Consider the following 13,277-nt stretch of genomic DNA (forward strand, 5'->3'; position numbering starts at 1 on the left):
AAAAAAAAATACTTTCCTCACAGAATCTTGTCACTTCTGTTTCCCTGCTGCTGGACGATTAAGTTCTAAATACTTACTGTGGCCTGTAATTCCTGCCCCTGGCCTCCCCTCTGGTCACATCTCTCTCCACCTTCTCAGTCCATGCTTTCTGCTTTTAGCCATGTGGTCCCACCATGGACACTTTACGGCTTTTGTGTACAGGCTTAAATATTACATTTAAAACATTTTCTTTACCTTAAAGATCATTTAAAAACAACAATATATTAGTTTATTTTTATATCATTTTGTGCATTTTTCCATCTCAGTTGCAATCCCCATGGCCTTCCCATCACAAATCACCCATGTGCCATCACCATAGTCCAGTGCACTTCCCTCCCCCCACATTCCCCACTCCACCCCCACAAAATGACTTTGGTATATAGCTGTTCATTATCATTATTTTCTCGCCTGATCTGTTATATTCCTGCTATGAGAGAAACCGTTCTGTATTTTCCCTTTTTCTTTCTGGCTTATTTCACTAAGCATGATCTTCAAAGATCATTTTTGACTTCTGATTTTAAAACCCGTTCAGCAGCTCCGTTTAGTGTGGTGGGTCCTGTCCCTGTGGTTGAGGCTGTATCAGCCCCATTCATCAGTTCGATTTCTACACCCCCAATGTTATTATTTCTACTTCTTCCATCATGGTAAACCCTATTCTTCTTGGGGGAAGATGTCACTCACTGCCCAAAAACCTTAAATATGCTTCTCGTACCCTTGCTTCTAGAGAAAAAAAATCTTCACAATTAAGAATCATATGTTAACTTGTAGGACTCTCTGAGTTGTGTCTCCTCCTACCTCTGGCTCCCCAGCATCTAGTTCAGTGCCTGGCATATGGTGGAGCTTAGTAATATATATTTACCAAAAACTTGAATATGTTAGCAGTAGTTGGGACATCAGCAGTGTTTTAAAACATGCAAATAGGGGCCCTCCCTGGTGGCGCAGCGGGTTAAAGCACAGCACTGAGAATCTAAAGCCTCTTCCGCATGAGTTCAATTCCCGACCTGCCCCGGAGGTGACCACATGGTGTGGCAGACCTCTCCTGGCCCGCCCGCTGCTCCCCTCAGCAGTGTACTTCGTCGATCTGACTGTTCTGTTCCCCGCTCTGTCTCTGGTGAAGCCTCTCACCGTCCCTGAGCCTCTGGCCTGTACCCCAGTTCTGTATGCACACACAAATAAATCTTTAAAAAAAAACATACAAATAGGAAGAAGAGAAATAGAGAAATGTCCAGAAAGAAATGTACTTCAGGGCCCTCCCTGGTAGCACAGTGGGTTAAAGCACACTATGAAGCTAGCCACAGCCACTGAAGTGTGTGTTCAATCCCCGGCCAGGAAGGTGACCCACATGGCACAGCAGACCTCTCCTGTCTCCCCCGGTGCTCCCCTCAGCAGTGTATTTTTATCAATCCACCTGTTCTGTTCCCTACTCTGTCTCTGCACCTCTGACTTGTACCCCAGTTCTTGTATGCATAAATGAAATCTTAAAAAAAAAAAAACAAAAAGTTCAAGTTGCTAAGAAAGACTATAATTTAAATAATTTTCATCACACATATAAGAACATGATAATTCTATGTCCTGACACAGGTTTTAGCTACTCTACAGAGCTAATCCCATTGCAATATATAAAAGATCAAATCAACCACCTTAAAGTTACACAATGTTATATGTCAATTAGAGCTTAATCAAAAAGTAATTTTTATTTTCTTGCTTATGCATATCATATTTTGTAGCTTTTTTCTGTCAGTGAACATCTGGGTATCAGAAATACTAAAGACCAAATAGCAGAGAAGCGAGAAATACCCTACTATGGTAGAGGGATGTGAGTGTCTTGTTCTTTCTGCTGCTGGAGATGGGCCCAGTGCTGGTGCTCACAATACTTGGGGAGGCACTGAAGGCTGATGTGGGGGTCTGGTCACAGCAGAAAGGAGGCTGTTGTGTGACCCTGATACAGAAAATTGAGAGTGGGGAGAAAGGGAGCTGTTGGAGGTAAGAGTAGGACTGAAGAGAAAAAAAATTTTTTTTAACTTGGACATCTAGGCAGATTGTCAAGCCTGGAATAAGGCAAAGCAGAGGTGGGCAAGACAATGAGCTCACCTTAGGGCTTTTCACATAATAGATCCTCTCAGCAGCCCCCAGTGAAGAAACCCACAGGGCAGCAGGGGTGTTGAACTGTGAATCCAGGGGTCTGTAGAGACAGATTTGGGATCACAGCAACCAGATGGTTGTTACCTGCTTCCAAGTGAACCCAACTGCCCTGAGCTTGCTCCCAGGCTGGAAACCAAGACGGTGGTAGCCGTGACCAGCTTCAGAGCTCTTGCAGAAGACGAAGCATCGCTGAGATGAGGGTGGAAACCCACCCCAGGGCTGAGACAGAAACAGGGGAGAACTGGACTAGCCCTCTAACCCAAGGACTGCAACCGAAACGGACATCAATTACATGTTCTGAGTCAGAGCCCATGCTGGAGTTTAAGAAAACAAACAGCTAGGTGCATGTAGACAGGCCGACCTTGGATTGAGTAAAAATCAGTGCGTTGGACCAACTGAATTGTCCTTCAGTTCAGGCCTTGGCTAGAACCATTTCCCATTCTGGGTGCATCCTTGCCCTGGAACGGGTTTATGAGTCACTGGGAAGAGAGGATTAGATTAAGGAAGATTCAAGTGAGTATAGCTGTGGCCAAAAAGCTGGGGTACCTGCAGGGCAAGCCCTCCCCTTGGGCAGCCAAGTTGCCATTCACCCCATTTGCCGGCTGCTACTGTGCCTGGAAGTCACTGTCAAGGGGTGTGTCTTTGGGAGAGACCTGGCAGGCTCCCAGACTCTCATTACAAAATGCAAATGTCCTTTCATCTAGCACATCCCAATGGCCGAGAGTTTGATGCAAATTTGGTCTCCAGGACCCTTTTCTCCTTAAAGGATAACTAGAGCTGGGACCCTGACAGCAGGGAGTTTTGATGAGGGAAGGAAGGAGGCTGTTGTGTAACTGGGGATGATGCAGTGGGTGAGGTGTGGCCGCGGGCAGGGATGGGGCAGGGCATGGGAGAGGCCTGTGTCTGGTGAGCTGTGATGTCCCAGATGTGTGTGGTGAACAGACTTGAGAGCAGCCAGCTGGGCTGATCCAGAGTAACTCACAGTCTCCCACGCGTTGCACACCTTTGAGGGTTACTCTGGGACAGTCCATACCCCAACTGTGTGGGAAAATCTCTTCTTCTAGGGACCTTCCTTTCTATTTTTGTATCCTTGTAATCTCTTGGCACTATTCTGGACACATCGTCTGTGGTTTCATCAGACATGCCCATTGTTAGCTCAGGGAGAAAAGTCCAGTCAAAAGCCAAGAACCCAGCAGGCAAACTGATCAAATTCAACAAGCTTTGCAAACAGTTACAGCATCTGCAAAAAAAGAGCTCTGCAAACAGCTATCATTTCTACACAGAGCTGTAGGCTTATAAACACCTGCAACTTCTGCTTGTAACAGCTGCTTATTTTCCAGCAATTACAATCTCAAGTCATAATTTAAAAATTTTAAACCATTTACCAACTAGAGGCTTGGTAAATAAAGATGCCCTCTGCAGATAGCTGTGGGATCTGTGGACAGGTACAGGCTTTGTAAAAAGTGACAAGCACTGCGAATACCTGTAGACAAGAGCAAGTTCTAGAAACAGCTACAGTCTGCAATCAGTTGGAAGATGAGTATGGAAGCATCTACTACAGGCCCAAACCTAAGAACTCCTTTAGAACTCTTGAGAGTGGGTCCTCCTGGTGGGGCAATGGGTTAAAGGAGATCACTGTGAAGCTATCCAAAGCTATTACAACTGGCGTTCAATGCCCAGCCAGGGAGCTGACCCACATGGCGCAGCAGACCTCTCCTGATCTGCCCACTGCTCCCCCAGCAGTGTATTTCAGTAGATCTGCCTGTTCTGTTCCCCACTCTGTCTATAGTGTATTCTCTGACCCTCCCCACCCCACCTTTGGCATGTACCCCAATTCTTATATGCATAAACAAATAAATCTGGAAAAAAAAAAGACCCTTGAAAGTGATCATCTCCTACCCTATCTACAAGAAATAAATATAAGATGAAGATGCATCAAGGGATGGGAATCTGGTTGGGGTGGAAATGTGAAAATAATTCAACAAACATCAGTGGAAGCATTTTTACGTGCTTAGAATGGTGTCACGTAGACTGGAGAATGTGGACAACCATGTGCTCTTGTTGGCCATGGAAATTCAAACACCCCTGGGCTCTTTCTGATAGTCGTTGGGAATGCCTGCACACAGCTCGATCATTTCCTTCTGAGTCATGATTACTGTGTACCTGGCTAATGCCCCTGGCTATCAACTGGCGCAATAAAACCCCATCATAATCCACCTGAATGTTGCATCTAAAGGTGATTGACACCTCTGCTGACAGCTGCTGTCATCAATGCTGAGAGAGTCTTATCTTTGGGGATACCAGTTGATGACTCGGGAGGAAGGCGGCTACCGAGGTGAGAGGAAAGGAACAGTCCTGGGGGAAAGAAAAGGCCAACGCAAACATTTCCTGGCTGTGTGGCCTTGGAAAGATGATTTAACCTTTCCGAGCTTTCGTTTCATATTCTGTGGGAAAAGTGTAGAACAATAACATCTGCCTCATAAGTGTTGGTGAGGGCTAGATGAATTGGGTGCCATCTAAATCCATGAGTGGTGGATTTAATGATGGCGGGTGATGATGGTGGTAGTGGTGGGTGATGGCCGTGATGGTGATAATGACGGTGAACGGCTGATGGTAATAGAGACTCTATTAGTTCCCTAGACCTGTTCTAGTAGAGTATTATAAACCGGGTGGCTTAGACAACAAAAATTTATTGTCTCACAGACCTGGATGCTAGAAATCCAAGATCTCAGTTTCTTCTGGGAGTATGAAGGAGAAGCCGTTCTACGTCTCGCTTCTAACTCTAGTGACTGACTGCCAACCTTTAGCATTTATTTATTTATTTATTTTTTTTGCTTGTCAACCATCACCCCCACTTTCTGCTCTCATATTCACAGGCTGTTCTCCCTGAGTGCATGCCTCTTTCTGTGTCCAACTCTCCCAGCCCCCTCTTTTTATAGGACATCAGTCATACTGGATTAGGGCCCACCCTAATGAGCTCATCTTAACTTCATCATCTGCAGACTCTGTTCTGAGTACTGGCAACCAGAAGAGAGTGCAATTCGATACCTCACTGTGATGAAAATGATGATGACATGATGGTGGCAGTGGTGGTCGCTTGAGGGTATCCTTCCTTGTTTTCAGCTTTCTACACCTGCTAGCAGGTTCCCTGCACACTAGCCTTAAAGAAGTTATTTGCTCAGTGTCAGGTTGTGTCCATTCTGGGCCGGACAATATCTTTGATGCTGAGTTGCAGTCAACCCTAGCTGACCTTGGCCTTGGGTGACTTCGGGCCAGTGGTTCCCTACCGTCAGCTCTAGGACCTCCTCCAGTCTGACACAGAAGGCCACAGGGATGGGGATACTCAGCCTGGGAAGCAGGAAGCAAGTTTTTCCAGCCAACAGCGCTGTGTTGCTATTACTAAGGCTCTGAGCAAGCAAGGCACTAGGCTGTGTTGTTTTATATATCTCTGTACAAATACATAGCAGAGGAGGGTGCAGTTGTGACAGGAAGGATGAGAAGACATGAAGGGTCATAAAAATCTCGGCCGTGGCCTCGACCTTCATCATGGCTGAGCCTGGGCTTAGTGTTTGCCCAGGTGTGGCTCTTCCCTGGCCACAGTATGGATTGTTTTCCTGGGCACCTGTTGTCCTGGGCAGAACGGGTTAATCAGGGGAATGGTGAATAAATAAGCACACATCCCATGGCCTTGCCTACCCCCATCCCAGCACACCCTCTTGGAATAACCCCTTATTCTAAAAAAACTTATAGCAACAGCCTCTCTTGCCCATACTTCCTATGCAATTTGCAAAGCTTGGATCCACTTTTTAGAAAGTGATTTATTCTAAAATCATTTCCAGTGTATCGAAACCTCACAAGGACAGTGCTAAGGACCCCTTTATCCTCCTCACCCAGATTCTTTAGTATTTCACATTTGTTTTGTCACGTTCTGTGTTTTTATATACACACCCTATGATCTTTTTCTGAATTTAAGATCAAATTGCAGACATGATGCCTATCATGAAGAATCATGTCCTGACTGAGTTACTCTACAATCAGATGGGGAATTGTGCAGTCCTTGGGCACCAATCACTCCACAGATGCCTTCAAAAATTGCCCATGGTGCCAATGTCTTTTTTTTTTCCTTTTAGTCCAGGATATAATCCAGGACCAGGCATTGCATTTACTGGTCGTGTTTCATCTGTCTTCTAAAATCTACAATAGTTTCTGCATCTTATAAATTAGGTCAGTTAAAAAAGAAGATCCAGGGATTCTATTCTGTAGGATGACTTTCAACTTGGGGCATCTGATGCTTTCTCCTGACCAAGCCCCATGCCATGCCTGCATTCTCCACAGGAGCACCCCTGAAATGCCCGCACCTTGGTCCTATTAGTGCCTGAGGGTCTTTCCACAGCAAAGTCCCCACCTCTCTTTTGTAATCAACATGTATTTTGTGGGGAGGTGTGATGAGGTCCTGCAAATATACAGCTCCTCGGCACCCCTTTTCCCACCAGCTTTAGCCTCCCTGGCTAAGCCCTGTCTGAATCATACCCCAGTGCGGGGGATACCAAATGAGAATGTCTGTTTCCAGCATTCCTCCTTCCATTTGTCATTGGTATCCTGCTATAAAGAAAACCTTCCTTGCTCTTCCGTTTGTTTGTTTGTTTGGGTCAGGATGGACTCAAGGATTTCTAATGTATTTAATTGGCAGAATTCTACTAATAATATTTATGTTCAGGTTCCAATTGTTGCAAATTGAATGGGCCAGATGGACCTTCTTGCTGACTGCTCGTGTCCTTGGTCACGTCCCCATCATCCTTTGAGTTTCTCTTGCTTTATGGCATAATAAAGTGTTTGGGCCCATTTGTATCTCCCCTGGATCTTGTCCTAGAATCTGCTATTTCTACAAGGACCACTGGCTCCCTTTATTGGAGAATAGCACTTAGAATCTAGGATTCGGGTCTCAACAGGGTGCATTGTTACTGGTGCGTTGTTCTATCTAGGCACTTTCAAGATGATATATGTGTATGATATGAGTGCGTGTGTGTTAACTGTGTGTAATTACATGGACAGCCTCTGCTCAGTACTTGGCAGTGGTAATGTTTTGTGAACCATTGTTCCCAGGGGGAATACAGACATAGGTTCCTGTGAGCCTGATCACATTTTCAGCACCTGACCAATAACCCTGTGTTACGTGTGTTTCTGGTCAGACATCTTATTTAATGTGCACTGTTGGCTCGTCAATCCTGCTCATGGGCAGCAGCTCAACTCATGCTTGAATGGAGTCTACTAAACTTGTATTTCCTCTGCAAGGGACAACGGACAGCACTTCAGTACTGCCCTGGGGGTTGATTTAAATAGCAAAATCACCAAGTAAAAGCACAAAAAGAAATAAATGTGGCACTAAATAGACCCCAGCAGGGCCTCCCTGGTGTGCAACAGTTAAAGTGAAGCACTACGAAGCCGGCAGTAGTCACTTCACAAGTTCGATCCCTGGTCAGGGAGCTGACCCACATTGTGCCGCAGACCTCTCCTGTCTCATCTGCTGTGCCCCTCACTAGTGAACTACTGCCCCGCACCCCCACTTGTGTCTGGTGAATCCTCTCATCGCCCCTGCATCTCTGGCCTGTACCCTAGTTCTGTATGCACAAATAGATAAATCTAAAAAAAAAAAAAAAAGGCCCAGCAAGATTGTCACAGCTGAGATGAGAATTGTGCCTCATTTGACTGCAGCGGGAAGGGCCCATTGGACAGCTAAAACTCTGCCACCCTGTGATTGCCTATAAATGACTTCAGAAGTGTCCTGGGTATTTGTTCTGAGGTTGTCAATACATTTTAACCAACAGGCATACTTGCAAATACAGAATCTGAATAATAAGTCCTATGATTGACATGCGATGTGTACCCACACACGGATATCCATGACTATGTCAGTATTTACCTGCAATGTCTATGTTCAAACCTTATTTTCATACTGAGATTTCCCAGTCCACTCCCAAACCTCAAGATCCCTTCTAACTTACCCCTTCCCACATGTGTACAAAGCGCTTCACTGACAGCTCGCACTATTTCCAGTATTTACTTATTTGCTCAATTAAACCTCCTGTGCCCAGCAGAGCTGAGCCCTCCACAGCCAGGTCGCAGGACTCCTGGGTAAACCTGCCCTCCCTGCCATGCTCCCTTGGCAGCCTGCCGGGCCCCACGTGCTAACACAACTTCCCAGTAGTAAAAGCTTTGCTCAGGAGATCGGATGTGCTGGACCTTGGGGTAGAGGCTCTCAATCCTGTCTGCCCACTAGAATTCCAGGGAAGTTTGCAAAAATGTGCAAACCTCACCCCAGGCGATTAGAAAGGGATATCTGGGTCTAGGGTGCTGGTAGTGTTTTCTCAAAGCTCTCCAGGGAATCCAGATGTATAGCTAGGGCTGAGAGAGCGCCGCGGCTCCATAGCAAATCCTCACTGTGCCACTTGCAAGCTGTGCCATCTTGAGAATCTCTCTCCCTTGATGTGTCTCTGCTGATGCATCTGTAAGTGGAGTAATACTGTCTCAGGTGTTCAGTCTTCTCCAGCATTATTTTTATGCCATGCACATAACTGACCAGAACATTCTCCTTCATGACTTTCTTTTTGCCTTCTCCCTGATCTAGGAGAGGTCATCTGACTCACCCCTTTTCGGGGTCCTTTTCCTTCTTTCTTCTCTTATGCCCACATTTTTCAAATGTCACCTCCTCCTGGTTGCCTGGGTCTCTGTCGTCAGGGAACCTCTGCTGGGAGATCCCATCAATACAGTCCACGCAGGGGCTCAGGGATCACCCACAACTGGCAGGAACTAGGACGTGTGTCAGACATCTGAGTGAGGTGGTGAAAGACTTTTTGCTCCTGGGAAACAAAGCAAGAAACAGTGATCTTAGCATTGTAATTTATTTGAGAGGGGATCCCAGGAAGTAGAAGTAATGGTGGAGTGAGACAGGGAAAGAAGAGGAACCCAACATAAATTATAGCATCAAGGTTGCCACTTAGATAGGGATATCCTTAGAAAATTACAGGCTGCTTCTCAGAGCATTGCCGTCAAAGGCCAGGAGGCCAGAGCATTATGGCCTACCAAGTGAAGGTTGCCTCACAGAGGTCCACAGCTTTTTAATTTTTTTCTCAGAATTTTTATTTATTTTATATAGAAGGACTGGGGTACAGGCCAGAGGTGTGGGGGGTGAGAGGATTCATCAGAGACAGAGTGGAAAACAGAACAGGCAGATTGACTGAAATACACTGCTGAAGGGAACAGCGGGGGAGACAGGAGAGGTCTGCCATGACATGTGGACCAGCTCCCTGGCCGGGAATTGAACTCATGCCGCAGTGACAGTGATATCTTCATAGAGCTGAGACTTAACCCCTTGCACCATCAGGACAGTCTGACATCCACGACTATAAGGTGAACCAAGTAGGCTTCTGAGATGTCAGGGACAACCTGGGGCGGAAGGCAGCCTCCTCATGGAAGCATGAATGAGCCTCAGTGAGATTTGACCATGGCTGGAACCACACCAGGCCGAAGAGCTGTGTCACAGGGCAGGTGCTCAGGCAGATGTCAGAGGGTGGCAACACCTGGAGGTCTCCAGCTCTTCACAGATTAGCCCAGGGGGCTTCTGGAAGGGAGAAGCTGAGATTGTGGACCTGGGTTTGGAAGTCCAAACTAAACCTTTTGTTTCGCTCCTGATTACACAATGAGGAAGAATCTCCCGCAGGTCAGCAAAGTCCTGATAGCAGATGGTGTGGCAGGTCTGAGTTGTGGGTCACATTCTCCAACTACTCCCACATCAAGTCTCTTCTACCTGCCTCCTGAAGACATGTGACATCACCCCTCACAGCTGAAACTTAAGGACATGGGAACCTCTTTTTGCCCACATCAAGTCTCTTTTACCTGCCTCCTGAAGACATGTGACATCACCCCTCACAGCTGAAACTTACGGACATGGGAACCTCTTTTGGCTCAGAGGGAATTGTGGAGTCCGGGTGTCAGTGAGGAATTGCATTTGGGAGCTAGGAAGGGATAGTCTAAATGATCGTAGCTTAATATGTTGGAGCTTTGTCTTCTCTCAAGTAAGAAAAGTTTTGAGATAAGTCAGTCCAGGCTTGCTGTGGTCGCCCCATGATGTCGTGAAACCCTGGGCTCCTTCCAGCTTTCTAACACTCCATCTTCAGGGTTCCCTCATAGCCCAAGATGGCAGCTGGAGCACAAGCCAGCATGTACATGTTTGGGGAAGGAGGTAGATTGGGACATAGGCCCAGAGGCACTTATCAGCTCAGCTCAATCAGGACTCCTCAATCCATTTCCTGTGGACTATCCTCTCCCTTACCAAAAATAACCCACAATGTATTATCAACCACTTATTCTGAAAGGGAGCCTGTAAAAACTTTGTTTCATTTAAACTGGGTACCTTGCCACTTCCAGGTACCAGAGTATATGATACCAGGAAGAAGAGAGAGTAGAAATGAGGTGGCAAACAGCAGCCTCCACATAGAGCTAAGGACTCTCCTGGCCCCCAGAGAAACTGGTTCAAATCTGGGTCTGCAGAATACATGGCAGTAAATTGCTAGTAATGACAAAACTAATGGTGATGAAGGGAGAGCTGATTGACAGCAACCCCATTGGAAAGCCCAGTGGCTCTGCCCAGGGCCCAGCAAGCCTCAGACACCAGTCCTACTACTTCGGGACTCCACAACACTGACTAGGGGCCGTTATGATCTTTTTTTTTTTTTTCAAAGATTTATTTATTTCTGCATTCTGGGGTACAGGCCAGAGGTACAGGGGCAGTGAGAAGATTCACCAGAGACAGAGTGGGGAGCAGAACAGGTAGATTGACTGAGGTACACTGCTGAGGGGAGCAGCAGGCAGGTCAGGAGAGGTCTGCTGCGCCATGTGGGTCACCTCCCAGCCAGGGATCGAACTTTGTGCTGAAGCTGTTGTGGCTGGCTTGATAGTGCTGCACGTTAACCTTTTCCGCCTCCAGGGAGGGCCCTGACATTGTCATCTTTAGGGAGCAGTGGTCTTCTGCTTGGGAGGAATCCGAAGTGCACTAGGAAAACAGAGGCTGGGAAAGTGGCCCTGTCAGTAGGTGGCAAAGGGTTGAGGTTGGGGGTACCGAGATTAAACAGCTACACCCTCAGGAGAGCTGACCCTGAAAGGAAATAAAGCAAGCCTGAATTTCATGCCCAGTCCTGATTAAGAAGGTAGGGAGAGGGACTTCTGGACTCAAGGGTCTTTCACCTTTGCTCAGAACAGAGCTCCTGAGAGGGTGCCTGGCTGGTCTGACCCAGGTGGTTCTTTCCTGGCTTCTGAGAAACACGATGGAGGTGGAGGTTGTGGGGAGACCACCCACTCTTGGGGTTAAAGTCTCCATTTTCATGCTTCTTGCACCTGAGCACCACTCTCCCCTCAAAGACTTACTCCTTACCATCACCCCAGTACTTAAACATTTACCAGAGCCTGGTCAGAGGGGTTTCCAGGGGCTCTAGCCTGGTCAGGCGGTCAGGCACTGATGACCCCTGAGCAGCACTCAACCATCCATGGAGAAGTGCTGATGCTGACTTCAGTGCCCTCTGCCCTCGCCTCCCACGAAGGCACCACTTCCAGCAGCCCTCCAGACTTGGCCTACCTCCCAGACCCCAGTGCCAGTGCCTCTGAGCTTCCTTTATCACAAAAACACCAGGTTTGTTCTCAGAATTCAAGGGGGGTGCCGGAAAGAGGTGAAAGGGATAGCCACTTTGGTTTTTATAGCCACTTTGGTTGAGGATACATCAAGGAGCTCTGCAGAGCCAGGTTTGACACACTGTTATCTCAGACAAGCGATGTCAACCTCTCTGAACCTCATCTGTAAAGTAAGAAAACAAGATGGATGGATGGATGGATGGATGGATGGATGGATGGATGGTGGATGGATGGTGGATGGATGGAAGTTTTCCAAGACTCAAGTGAGAGCATAAGTATTTATAAATTGCTGACTTTAGGAAATCTCTGTAAGATAATATTTAACTCCCATCTGGCTTCATTTGGGTGTTTGCCCAGGGTCATCCTTTGGACAGCCTCAGATGTTGAAGGATGCCATGTCTGGCTGTTAAGTGTTGGAAGCCAGTGTCACAGCTTCAAGACTATTTCTTGACAATTCAAACATTTTTCACATTTCAGTTTCAATATTTAATATTGGGAATTGCCTAACATTAGGTCATGGTCATTTCAGTACTTTTTTATGTGACAACTATTTTTCTAGTTAAATACATATAATTAAATATATATAAATTATGAAGATATGTTAAAATTGTTTAAATTAAACATTCCTAATATAGAAAGACTGTTAGTTGTTCCAATGTAAAAGCTATTAATTATTTAAGTATTTATTGCATAGGTCCAATAGACAAGTTGGGTTTAGATTAGGGGTTGAATAATAATGAATGTAGAGAATGTATTTCAAGTTGATTGATACTATTTTACATAATAGACTATCAGCTATCAAAAAGCATTTCAAGACACAGTGTGTAAATTCTTGCATTTCACAGCATGAAAATTCACCTAAAGCTTTCTCATATATATGTTTTACAAAAATACTACCTATACTTACATATACAAGTATCATAAATATTTTACACCTTAAAAGGAGTGGCTTACTAGGAAAAGGAGAAAAGAACGAGAGGCCCTGCACAATCACAGACAGGCAGGGAGGGAAGCTGCCTCCCTGTAATATATTTAGAATCTGGTTTCTATATGATGGGAGCATGTCTCCATACATATGATATATTATATCTATAGGTAATCTCCAATTCCAGTACAAGAATAGTTCAACTGGAAAGGCTCATCCCTTTCTTGTTACATTTTAATATTATCTTTGAGCAACACAAGGCATCTTATATTTTACAATGATTGATCTGATGAATGCAAATTATGGACCTGGTAAGGATCCCTAGGAAGAAAATTGTGAAATCCCTTTTGGGTTGCTATGCTTCAGTATCAGTATTTTTTTCTACTTCCCCTTGCCAACCAACCAACCAAGCACTGTGGATAGACATAACACAATAAATGACAATATCCAAAAACTATTTAAAGTTGTTAATGGTCAAAAAACACATCCA

This window comes from Condylura cristata, unplaced genomic scaffold, assembly GCF_000260355.1.
Source record: "Condylura cristata isolate star-nosed mole 26May11 unplaced genomic scaffold, ConCri1.0 scaffold00001, whole genome shotgun sequence".
Classification (NCBI taxonomy): domain Eukaryota; kingdom Metazoa; phylum Chordata; class Mammalia; order Eulipotyphla; family Talpidae; genus Condylura; species Condylura cristata.